This window comes from Pectinophora gossypiella, chromosome 17 (genome assembly GCF_024362695.1).
Source record: "Pectinophora gossypiella chromosome 17, ilPecGoss1.1, whole genome shotgun sequence".
Lineage (NCBI taxonomy): Eukaryota > Metazoa > Arthropoda > Insecta > Lepidoptera > Gelechiidae > Pectinophora > Pectinophora gossypiella.
The window spans coordinates 13,780,488-13,793,609 of record NC_065420.1 but is presented as its reverse complement, the minus strand read 5'-3'; the positions used below and the strand labels follow the sequence as shown (position 1 = coordinate 13,793,609).

The 13,122-nt window shown below is 39.1% G+C and overlaps 1 long non-coding RNA gene across 1 annotated transcript; it reads left to right on the top strand.

Moving 5' to 3' along the window:
- The first annotated feature begins 7,983 nt into the window (after positions 1–7,983).
- Positions 7,984–8,941, top strand: LOC126374248 (uncharacterized). The gene is made up of 3 exons (XR_007567417.1): positions 7,984–8,201; positions 8,345–8,455; positions 8,537–8,941. It is a non-coding gene; the product is annotated as an uncharacterized LOC126374248 (long non-coding RNA).
- The last annotated feature ends 4,181 nt before the right edge of the window (positions 8,942–13,122 follow it).

Sequence of the window (13,122 nt, the reverse complement as noted above, 5' to 3'; positions counted from 1 at the left end):
ACAACTAACTAACTAAGAACTAGTTTTAAATTTTATATCTCTCGATTGAGAAATCGAATTTTGAAAACGTTCCTGAAGTTGATATTCCAATGAACGAAACCTTTTTTTTTCATATCAACTCTCCACAAAACAATTACAAAAAAAAGCAGGTCAATTTATTATCTTAATACAATATCGATTATCTTAAAAATAATTGGTGTACTCGCCTGGATGTTTTGGGTGGTGTGTATTTTGCTTTTTTTTCCGTACGGAACTCTGGGCGTGGGCGAGCGACTCGGACTTGGCTGGTTTTTCCATCAGTTTGATTTATTTCTCCTACTTTAGTGGATATTTCTTTTTCTTATATCTTGATTTGTCATAATATAATAATATTATTTGTTCCGAGTAACAGATCAGACGAATGCTTTACTTTGTCATGTAATTATGTTTGTTTGAAATTAAAAACTTGAACGGCTCTACCACGCCGCGCCGTTATGTAAAATAATTTCCCTCATTCAGCACTTATCGCTATGGGTCCACTAGAGTCATATAATTCTTTCAAATACAATCTTCTCAGACGACGCCCTGAGCCGAGGTTCGCGCCCAACTGGGCACCCTCAGGCCTGTTGTCTTAAATGTTGTACCGGGAGAGAGCCTTCAGCGCACCCCATTTGTCCGGTCAAGTAGTTAATACCATTTGCGGCAAATGTACAATAAGGTACGTAAAAAAAAAGCAGACCAAACCTCTCAGTGGTTTCGGTGGTGAGGAGGAGAAGTGAAGATCTCAACCCCTATATATTTTTTTGTATAACGGAAATTAAGAATCGAACCCCGCACCTTTATACAGAAACAGGCGCTGAACCATCACTAAGCTTCTAAAAATCAGAATGGCGAAATCGACTCAACATTTAAATATTGGAGATACTTCACTTAAACGGGTTAGTACTCGAAAGGGTTGCGCTAAAGAATTGGTAAATTGAATTAGGGATGTCATTCTCGGACGGATACAGTTCTGTGTAACATTTTTTTGCGTAATAGGTACCACTTGACTACATACAGAATGTTAGTGACATCGTATCGAATACTGAGGGAATGTTTCCGCTCATGATTCTAAGCGCGATGGAAAATTCCACTTGATATCAACTCAGAATAATGAGCTGAATCATCACCCCCAGTATTTGTTACAATGTCACTTACACCCCGTACAAGTACGTACAGGTAGCCATACAAGTACGTATATTGTCACTCGTCACTTACATCATATTATATACACATATATTGACCATTTTTGACACGTATATGTATATTATTTTCTGTGGCTCTTGATTTGCTTATTATTAGGTATTTTGTATATTGTACTTTTTAGTTATAAAAATAAAAAAATAAAAATAATAAAAATAAAAATAAAAAAAATAAAATAAAAAGTTATATATAATATATATTTTTTGTATGTATGTATTTGTAAATGTGTATTATGTATTTATTCATTATTATGCATAGTATTTATTGGTATGTAGGTTCTAAGTTTGCACCCGCAATCTTTGAATTTTTACATAGTTTCTCGCCTTATGGTTGTCTGGACGAAATCCAGGCCGTCATTTTCCATCAACATTTTCTTTTGTAACAATTTTCTTTTATTTTTTGCAATAAGTTATATTTGTATTGTATTGTATTGACCGAATTGAAGATGTCCTTAGAAGACATTTAGCTGCTCTGAACCGGTGTGTGTGTGTATTAAACGATTGATGAATGTTGAGGAAGCAAGAAAAGTGTGTGAGGTTTGAAGCAAATTGAATACTATAGTCTACTGAGAGGTCTGAAAGGTGTTTACGAAATTGTTGCATTGCTTTTTTCACTAAAATTAAATATAAAATATACACATACTTCTTCTTCTCTCGTGTGGGGTTGTGAGGTGGGTTTTAGATCTGTTTTTATTTAGTAATCAGACTTTCATAATTTATCTTGAACCTAGTACACGACAAAATTATTAGTGTTGCTAAAGTAAATAATGGCCCATCCCTATTTCTAATCTCCTCAACCTTTCGGCCACTACAGGAGATTCTCAGAGTTTTCAAATTGGTCAACCCAATCCTACTTATGGAGACGAAACATTTCAAATTTGGTTAGAATAATATTATATCTTCGTAAAAACGTTTTAAATTAAGCGATAAAGTATTTGTTTGGCGAACGCATAAGTTATACAGGTGTAAGTGACTTAACAGCCTCCGTGGTCTAGTGGTTAGAGCGTTAGGCTCACGATCTGGAGGTCCGGGTTCGATTCCCGATGGGGACATTGTCGAAATCACTTTGTGAGACTGTCCTTTGTTTGGTAAGGACTTTTCAGGCTTGAATCACCTGATTGTCCGAAAAAGTAAGATGATTCCGTGCTTCGGAGGGCACGTTAAGCCGTTGGTCCCGGCTATTAGCCGTAAAAACACCTCCACCAACCCGCATTGGAGCAGCGTGGTGGAGTATGCTCCATACCCCCTCCGGTTGATTGAGGGGAGGCCTGTGCCCAGCAGTGGGACATATATAGGCTGTTTATGTAAGTGACTTCGTAACGTATACTGAGGGGGATGATTTCGCTCAGGATTCTGAGTTAAAATCAAGTGGAATTTTCCGTCGTTTATTTATTTTTAACCCTCGACGCAAAAACCGACAGGGTGTTATAAGTTTGACGTGTCTGGGTAAATGTGTATGTGTCTGTCTGTGGCATCGTAGCTCCCAAACGGATGATCCGATTTTATTGCGGTTTTTTTTGTTTGAAAGGTATATCAGTCGAGAGTGTTCTTAGCTATGTTTGGTGGAAATCGGTTCAGGTGTTCAAGGTCATCAGGTCGTTTGTTAAGTGTGATAGGAATGTTACAAGCTCAGTTTGCTTGCAAGCATATGTGGGATAAGTTATTTTTTATAGGGTTTCGCATTTTAAACCTTTTGTACTTTTTTTTTGGTCGGGGGATTTTTAATTTTTTAATTTTGTCTTGATCTTTTGTGTACAAATACACAAAATTAAATAATACTAACAATGTTAAGAGTACAAATTCACTAATTTGTCACGTATGTTTTCATCCAACTTAATTACATTATCTTATAATGGAATGTCGAAACAATACGAAGAGGGAACGGTTATTTGATTATACATAAACACATTAACTCACGCCCGCTACCCGTAATGGATTAAGCAGAGCCATAAGCTAATAAGAATACCACTTCTCTCGTTTGGGTTTTGAGATGTGACCAACTTCATCAACACAGGTGTCTCGGTTACTATTGAGCCGTCAAAGGCCCCTGACAGGACTCATGTAACGTACATAGTCATTTCAGTAAATTATAGCGGGACCGAAGACATGACGAATTTATTAAAAACATCATAGAAGGAAAGTAGAAGGAAAGAGAGGAAAGGGAAGACCAAGAAGAGCTTACATGGACCAGATTAAAGAAAAGGTTAACGTCGTGTCTTATAGGGAAGTCAAGGAATTGGCCTTTGATAGACTGGAATGGAAAATGCTACACCGACAAGAGCGTGGCTCTTAAATTGGTGATGATGACTAAATAATACCCCCCCCCCCCCCCCCCACACACACACACACATACTCACGGACACACACACGACTATAGCACAGTGCCCTATTTAATAAAACTTACAAGACCTGTATTACTTCTTTTTATTCTTCCGCAGTTACTCTAATACTACCTCTGGGTTGGCTGGAAGAGATCTCTCTTAGAGATAAGTCCACCCTTGTAAACGTCCATTTCTTGTTTGTGATGTAACTAGTTGTTAAGTGCAATAAAGTAAAGTATACTATTACAAGGAATTTTCTTGTTTAAATTTTCATTATTACAAGAATGTGTTTATCAAAACTACACAATATGTACATTACATGTTACAAGTGTCAATATTTATTTTACAAGTATATTTTACAATCCCTCTACGTTTTTTGATAAACGTAATTTACACCTACTTGTAGGTAGTGAACGTGTATACTTGTAAGTTTTGATAAACACGGCACTGGTCATTACTTGACTCGCATCGGGTGCCTTTGGCGGTTCAATAATAAACCTGACATCAGGTTGATGAGGTTATTCACCTCACAACCTACATGACAGAAGAACCTGAAATTATTCAAATTCAAATTCAAAATATTTATTTCGGAAACTAGTCCATATTTAGTTAGTAACAAAAAGCTTATTTATTTATTTATTTATTTATTTTGAGGAAGACTTACGGCCATATACATTTTCTAACATAATAACCAGACAATAACTAAAGGCTAATTACAAGTCTCCACCTAATAGTGGCTAAGTTATTTACCCTTTTACAATTATAAAAATCAAGAATTAAGTAAGTAGGTTAAAGCAGGTTAAGTAAGGTAGGTACACATTTGACGTTCTCAAACTAGGGCTAATAAGTCACTTGTGTCTCAGAGAAAGTTTTCGCAATTTTTTGTCGCATCATGGATACTTTAGAACAAAACAAGTCTAGATCATACTCTGGTGGTAAGCTGTTAAACCTAGTATTAGTAACAGATTCGACAGACGAACAACATAAAAATAAAACACATGAGACCGGCTCGAATCACCGAAATTATAAAATGGAAACTAAACCTAACGTATAAAAACATTATTTTCGGATCAGCAAACACGAACAAAACAGCTAAAATAAACGTTGCGTACGATAGTATCGTTACTGTATCCGAATCATAGGTTTTAAGTAGAGATGCGCCGATTATTTGAGTGGTATCGGTATAAGCGTGGCTTTGGTTTCATACAAGACCATTAACCCGGCCCCAGGCAGGACAGAGTCATCTTCTCTGCCCTCCACTGGGAGAATTCCTGTTCGGCGCGTCCTTGCCGGAGTGAGATGGTGGCCGAGTTCGGATAGGGACCCAAATCTAAGGGATACGGGTGAAGAGCTCAACGGTTGCAGAGGTGGAGATGGGCGCCATCGGTGCGGCAATGCAGGACGGAAGAGGCATGTCACAGGGATTATAACCTGGAACCTGACAGAGGGCAGCAATAACGGTCAGTACTATTCAGAAGCGGAGGACAGGAGTCCAAGTACTGCTTTGAAATAGACTATTCTGAGCGCCATCCCACTCGCGTCAGACAGAGTACTGTGGGCGAAAGGCAAGAGGGAAACCACTGCTTTATTTTTCCCTATAAAGTAGAATGGAGAGGAATGCTGCTCCGACAAGAGCGAGGGTCTTAAATTAGTGATAATGTGATCGATATACGCCATATTCGGTAGCAGAATGGAATATTCGATTTCTATATAGCATTTAACTTTGATAAAAGTAACAATAGGCTTCTAGACAACCTAGTCAAATGAGATGCTTTTTACGAAACGTAAAAACGAAAGTTTTCTTCGGAGTTCGTATGGAAATACTCCTGTGACGTCATCAATAAAATTTTCAATCGTCGAACTCATAAATAAAATTCGAAAATAAATCGAAAAATAAAATGGATTGATTTTTGATTATCTTAGGCTGGCTTCTGATTCCAGATTAGCATTTTATAATTTATATTTGACCCTGTCAAATACCCTATTATTTCAAGAAATCATTACAATTTTGGACTCTTAAAATCTAGTGTGAATATGCATGTACCTACCAGAGGAGTGTGTTCCATTAAATAATATTCGGTGATTTGCGAAATTATTTTTTAATAAAATCATGTATGACGTGGAATTCTGGATATCCTTAAGAAACGTTTAACACGATCTAGTTTGAACCGGCGTACGTGTATGAAAAGTGTGTCAGGCAGGATTGAAACAAATGCAATTCCATAGTCTCTGCTTACCCCGGTGGGAGATAGCCGTAAGTTTATGTATGTATCTCAAAAATATAAAAAAAAGAAATATTTTTTTTAGTAGGGGTTGAATCACGAACACGTTGTATCGACCTTTGCATCATGTATTTGGCGCACCCCTAGTTTTAAGCTTTATAGACTTTTTATATGGGAACGATGAAAAAAACAGCTGTTGATAGTTCCCTTGTCTGTTGTATATATCTACTTACAAACGTTCCGAAAGGAGAATGGGCGAATCTGGTCCAAGAACCTCCACTGATGAGACTTATATGTAATGAAAGCTTATGCTTTCTCTATGAATCTGGCAAAGTTCTATCAGATTCTGTCCCGGGGTTCTTTTTTTACGGCCATGTTTGTCCTGGCTAAAAATGTGATAAAATACAGTGGGAGCTAAAATCGACTCAAGATTTGTTGCTGGATAACTAAGTCTACATAAATAATTATGTATCATATTGTATATCATTTTAAAGAGGATCTTTTCCAGAATCCGAAACATAAAAAAAAACAAAAAAACATCTTTTTGTAAGCGAATTATAGTCAATTTATATCTGCAGCGCCATTGTTTCTCGGTAGCTAAGTTCAAGTTTCATGCCTTTTACCCCTTCCAAAAGTATCTTACCGATTTTTTTTATATTGCTTCCGGAATTTGATCTGAGTGATAATAACAAGAAAAATAAATAGACACCTCTCCGATAGAGACCGCCTAAGCTATTTATTGCCTATTGCAAGAAATCGTCATCATTAATTAGCAAGTCATTACGGTATTGCATATAAGCTTATCAGCAACTTGGAACTTGGTCCAAGAACCTCCACTGGTGAGACTTGCATGTAATGATAGCTTATACTTGTCCTATGATTCTGGCAAAGTTCTATCAAACTCTGTCCTAGGGTTTTTTTACGGCCATGTTTGTCCTGAGTGTACAGTAGTGGACTGCAAAATCACCTCAGGATTTGTTGTCGAAAAACTGTTTAACTAAGTCTATATACATAATTATATATCATAATGTATATCAATTTTAAAGGGGAAGGTTATCAGAATCAGAAACACAAATAAAAAAAATGCATTAAGTATGTAAACGACTTTTAGCCAACTCACGTCCGTAGCACCATTTTTCTCAGCAGCTACGTACGAGTTTCGCCCCTTCCAACCTTTCCAAAGAAGCCCAATCATTTTTTCCTTCTTCTGATATTGCATTCTTAACCTGACAAGTGACAACAAAGAAAAAAAAATAAAAAATAAGAAGAAATAAAATAGATACCATTCCGATAGAGGCCGCGTGAGCAATGGACCTATTGCAAGATAACGTACTCAAAGGCTAGTCATTATAATCCAACAGACGTAACATGTTTAGAATGCGGGAGGACGCAAATGTAGTATGTTTTCTTTCACCACAATCTTGTTTTATTAATGCAGGCTTATATCTTGTATTATAAACAATGCCGAATGGTACAACAAACGTATCGTAAACGTAAGGTTGCCTGGTAGTAATTGCTACCTTGGCAATAAAGCCGCCTTTTGCACCAGTTATTGCCTGAACTTGTTTAATAAATGTGTTTCTTTTATAGAATAGAATAGAATAGAATAGAAAAAGTTTATTATAAAAGGACGCCACACACAAAAAAAAGACAACAACATCATTATCAAATTTCCACTAAAACAATTACAAAAAAGCAAGACGGTTGTTTGTCGAAATGACCATAAGGTGGTGGTGGACGTCCTGAGATAAAAGGGCCTCACTCAGCACAAGTCGCGGCGTGAACCACGACGCTGATATTATGTGGACCCTGTTGGATGACGCACGAACATCGTATTTCATAAACATGTGTTAATGGTGTATATATTCAAATTCAATTCCAAAATATACATTATAATATATACCAAATTATATTAATAGAATTAATAGAATTAGAGTGTACATAGACAAATATTATCGAAAGATGTATACGTAAATACTTAAGGTTAGAATAAAAAAAAAAAAAAGAAAGTTATTAATATAGGTAAAACTAGTAAACAAATGTAATAATATAAACAAATACGAATTCCATGAATGTGTATTGTGTAGTCTGTCTGTGTTAGTACCTATATGTATATTGCGCGCGCCGCACCCCGATTCTAGCTCGGTCGGTAAAGTAGTTTGGTTACTACTAGTACTTACAAACAAAATATTTTTTTTCATTCGACCGCCGCGCCGCCGAACGGGCACGACGTGTTCCTAAAGTAAAGCGAAATTATATATTTGTAATAGAATTGCGTATATTAATTAAAAAGAAAAAAATAAAGTGAATCAAATAAAGCAAATATTATACATTAACCAAATTAGAAACAATAAATTACGTCCAATACACTCAACAACATCCATAGTAAATAATAGAAACGTGCAGTCGTTTGAAAACCCCAATAAACAATCCATGAGGTAAGCCAAAACAAAATAAGTCTAGTGTTTTATGCTTAAAGTACCTACCCATACTATCCACTTATATTGAATAAGCATGTACTTGTTATTTTTGATTGACGGATAATATAAAGCCTGTGTACAATATTGCGATTACTTTTCAGACCATGCAAACATTACCCGAAGGAAAATAATAATAATCATGACAAAGGTTGTGTCGCCGCATCCAGCCCGCTAGGAGGACTCCGCCACGTTGACGTGTAGAAACCAATTAGGTAAAATATTAATTAGCTTAATAGTTGCATATCTAGGAGATAGCATTTGTACTTTGATTTAAAGCTGTAAATTGTTTTCAGACTACGAAACGGCGGCGGCAAATCGTTCCAGCACTTGGATGCGGCGAACCTGAAACTGCCACGGAAAGCGGTGGTGCGGTGACGAGGCACCGCGAGTGAGTAGTACGACGCACGGGTCCTGGCAGCAGTCACGTCGCGGGACCAAACCAGTTTGTCCGCAAGATATGGCGGTAATTTAAAATTAACTATTCCGAACATCAACGTTGCAAAATGAAACTGTCTGCGATATTTCATTTTTAGGATTCTAGCCTTGTTTATGTAAGGTGTTACGTGTGTGCGGGGAGGAATTTTGAAGCAGAATCTAGCGCAAGCATTCTGTACTCTCTGAACCAGTTTTTGTGAGCGCGCCAGAAGCCGAGGCCCATACACAGCGTCCATATAATTAAACTTAGAGAGAATTAAAGATACGGTTTTGACGGGAGCATGGATATCGAACAAGTATGAAATCATTTCACTGTAGATGGTGACCATGTCATTTACATTTGTTAAAGAACTAACGTTGGTCCAATATAACGATGACAGATCTTTATTGAACATATTCAGATCGATGTCCCGTAATGACCTTCGCGTGATTCGACATGGCGCGGGTTTACATTTGGGGATATTTATTAAACATGTAAGGAATGCATGTCTTCCTAGTTCAGGGACATAATCGACATCAACAGAGCTCCCCTTTACATCTGTACAGACCAAATCGATGAGAGTCTCGCTGTGGCCAGTGAAGTGTGTTGGCTCAATAACAAGTTGATTTAAATTGTAACAGCTGAGGAAAGTATTTAATTTCTTGACGGAGCCGTCTCGATCAGCGACGTCCAACATATCGACATTGAAGTCCCCAAGCAGTACTGTATGATCACTCCACGAAAATGTAGACACAGACTCGGACAGCGCCCCCAAAATCAAGTCTACTGTTACCCATTGTGGGCGGTATGCGGTGCCTATAACGACTTTTTTGCCGTTAACTGTAATAGCGAGCCACATCTGCTCGACACAACCAGACGGCGGGTGAGGCAGCACGCGGGCGGAGATGCCGCGGCGTATGTAGAAGCCAACGCCGCCACCGCGCTTGCGTTTGCCCGGCGGCCGCGGCTCGTGCCGCAGCCGGTAGCCCGGCACGGCGGGGGCGCACCCCTCCCGGCCTTCCTTCAGCCACGTCTCGTTAATAGCCATTATGTCTACGTCGTGTCGGTCCATAGCCACTAGAAATTCGTCATGTCCCGTACCCAAAGAGCCAGCATTAAACAAACCAACTTTTAATTTGCGTGTTACAATCATTTTAAACACATTAAACCGGTGGTATACCCATATTCATCAATAATAATGAGGAGTGTGATTAGAGTTGATCGTGTTAATATATTTGTAGCGTAGTTTAAATGTGGTGTTGCTGTGTTGTTTCTTGTCTGGGTATGAACATGTATGTAATAAATGTATAATGATATTATTTGTATATAGTATAAATTAAGTGATATTAGGCATATACGATATAATAGCAAAGGACAAATATAAAGAATAATTTTCCATTCAATCCGCTCGGATATCCCCACCTGACCAAATGAGTCATAACGACTTTGTAAAGATACAATAAACACACAAATAGACAGTAAACAATGAACACCAGTAAACGACAGCAAAATACATTCAGTACAACCGGAAAATATCGTTACTTCATAACAACGGCTTCTTCCTTGCTGTAGCCGGGACCAAAAACCGACAGAATGTCGGCTTCCGATCGGATTCGGTGTCCAGCGGATCCAGATGCTCGACGACAATATATTTTCCCGTCTCTTGACCAAACAAACCGCCAGTCCAACCGGTTTGCTGCTTCGCGAGCCCGGTAGAAAAGGTGGCGATTAGTTTTGGTCAATCGTTCGTTGACGTAAAATCGTTGCGGGGCACCCTGCAGGCCGAGCCCCTCGGTGGTGGTAGTGCGGCGCACGCGCGCTGCTCGTAGCAGCGCATCGCGGGGCGCGCGGCGAGCTAGTCGCACGACGATGGCGCGCGGCCGCGGCGCTGCTCCCCGCTCCGCCGCGCGGGTGACTCCCACCCGGGCACAGCTCACCACTTCACGCTCGTCCAACGTCACACCAAGCTTGGCAGCGCAAAGAGTAAACAGGTGGACAGGGTTTTCTCCACCTACCTCTGGAATACCAGATAGCTCCACATCATTTAACAGGAGCTCCTGGTCCCTATCGTTTAGCTCCATTTTTAGTTGGGCGACTGTAGACTCCAGCGCCTTGACCACCCCACCAGCCTCCCCACCCTTCCTCTGCTCCAACTCCATCAGGCGAGTTTCCAGCTTGTCGAGACGCGCATCGCAGGCACCGACCGCCATCCTGAGCTCCTGCATATCCTGTCGGAATGCACGAATCTCGCCACGCGTTTGCCGCATTTCCTCCCGGAACTGCCGAAACTCCAGAGCTAGCTCGGACTCCCGGAACTCTGTGATGGTAGTGTCCAATGTAGGTCCTGCCTGTGGGCTCTCCTCACACGACTGGTGAAGCGGTGGTGACACGACAGGGGCTCTTACAGGGGTGCTATCCTGGTTTGCCCTCGGGACTTTGGATGTGCACTCAGGACACTTCCAAGTCCGGCCCGCAACCGCGCCAGCAGGCAAGCCGACACACGCGCGGTGGTACAGCTTTGTGCAGCATGCGCAATTAACGCTATCTACACTAGCCAGAAACTTCCCGCACGCACCGCACTTGGACTTTGACCCAACCATATTTATAGTCTAGTAGTGACAATGTTCGCCAATAGATGCCTGTTTGTTTATGTTTATACTTTGTTTTGACGGTACTTTTTGTATTAAGTTTATGATTACGACCGTGAATAAATAAATGTTATTGATAGTGAATATTTATTGTGGTTTTTCTGGTGTATACACTGCACTGAACACTGTGTCCACAATTAAGGGTGATTATGAACTTGGTAAGTTTATGTTTATTATGATTTGATAGCACAATACACGGTTTTTATATTTCTTTTTGATACAGCAACGGGTACGTGAACACGGTAACACGACGTTCGTGACGTCACCTCTTTTGTATACAATAGAGTCATTGTATTGAATCTTGATTAGAATGACTTATTTCTTGTTTCTCTCGTACTAAGCTGTATACTGTCAGTGTTAAAGAGACACATATTTCGTCTCTTTCGCATAAGGCGATGTACTACATTTCCGTCCCGCCGCATTCTAATCATGTTACGTCTGTTGGATTATAATGACTAGCCTTTGAGTACGTTATCTTGCAATAGGTCCATAGCTTACGCGGCCTCTATCGGAATGGTATCTATTTTATTTCTTGTTGTTGTCACTTGTCAGGTAAAGAATGCAATATCAGAAGAAGGAAAAAATGATTGGGCTTCTTTGGAAAGGTTGGAAGGGGCGAAACTCGTACGTAGCTGCTGAGAAAAATGGTGCTACGGACGTGAGTTGGCTAAAAGTCGTTTACATACTTAATGCATTTTTTTTATTTGTGTTTCTGATTCTGATAACCTTCCCCTTTAAAATTGATATACATTATGATATATAATTATGTATATAGACTTAGTTAACTAGTTTTTCGACAACAAATCCTGAGGTGATTTTGCAGTCCACTACTGTACATTCAGGACAAACATGGCCGTAAAAAAACCCTAGGACAGACTTTGATAGAACTTTGCCAGAATCATAGGACAAGTATAAGCTATCATTACATGCAAGTCTCACCAGTGGAGGTTCTTGGACCAAGTTCCAAGTTGCTGATAAGCTTATATGCAATACCGTAATGACTTGCTAATGATGACGATTTCTTGCAATAGGCAATAGCTTAGGCGGTCTCTATCGGAGAGGTGTCTATTTATTTTTCTTGTTATTATCACTCAGATCAAATTCCGGAAGCAATATAAAAAAAATCGGTAAGATACTTTTGGAAGGGGTAAAAGGCATGAAACTTGAACTTAGCTACCGAGAAACAATGGCGCTGCAGATATAAATTGACTATAATTCGCTTACAAAAAGATGTTTTTTTGTTTTTTTTTATGTTTCGGATTCTGGAAAAGATCCTCTTTAAAATGATATACAATATGATACATAATTATTTATGTAGACTTAGTTATCCAGCAACAAATCTTGAGTCGATTTTAGCTCCCACTGTATTTTATCACATTTTTAGCCAGGACAAACATGGCCGTAAAAAAAGAACCCCGGGACAGAATCTGATAGAACTTTGCCAGAATCATAGGGAAAGCATAAGCTTTCAATACATATTAGTCTCATCAGTGGAGGTTCTTGGACCAAGTTTCATACAAAAGTGCCCATTGTCATTTATTTATTTTATAAGTGATTTTATTGTTGTTTTTCTCTCATTAGTAAAGCAGGCATTGCAGACTTATCTGATTCTCCGAATCACTCGTTGAAATTGAGTGATTCGGAGAATCAGATAAGTCTGCAATGCCTGCTTTAGATTATCGCAAGCTAAAAAACATTACGTGCTAATTTTTATTGATATAACTAACAAAGATTCGTCGTGGAAATCCTTGGGGGACACCAGCAGTGGGCGTCGTACGGCTGATAATGATGAACTATCATAGTATGCAAATAAAGA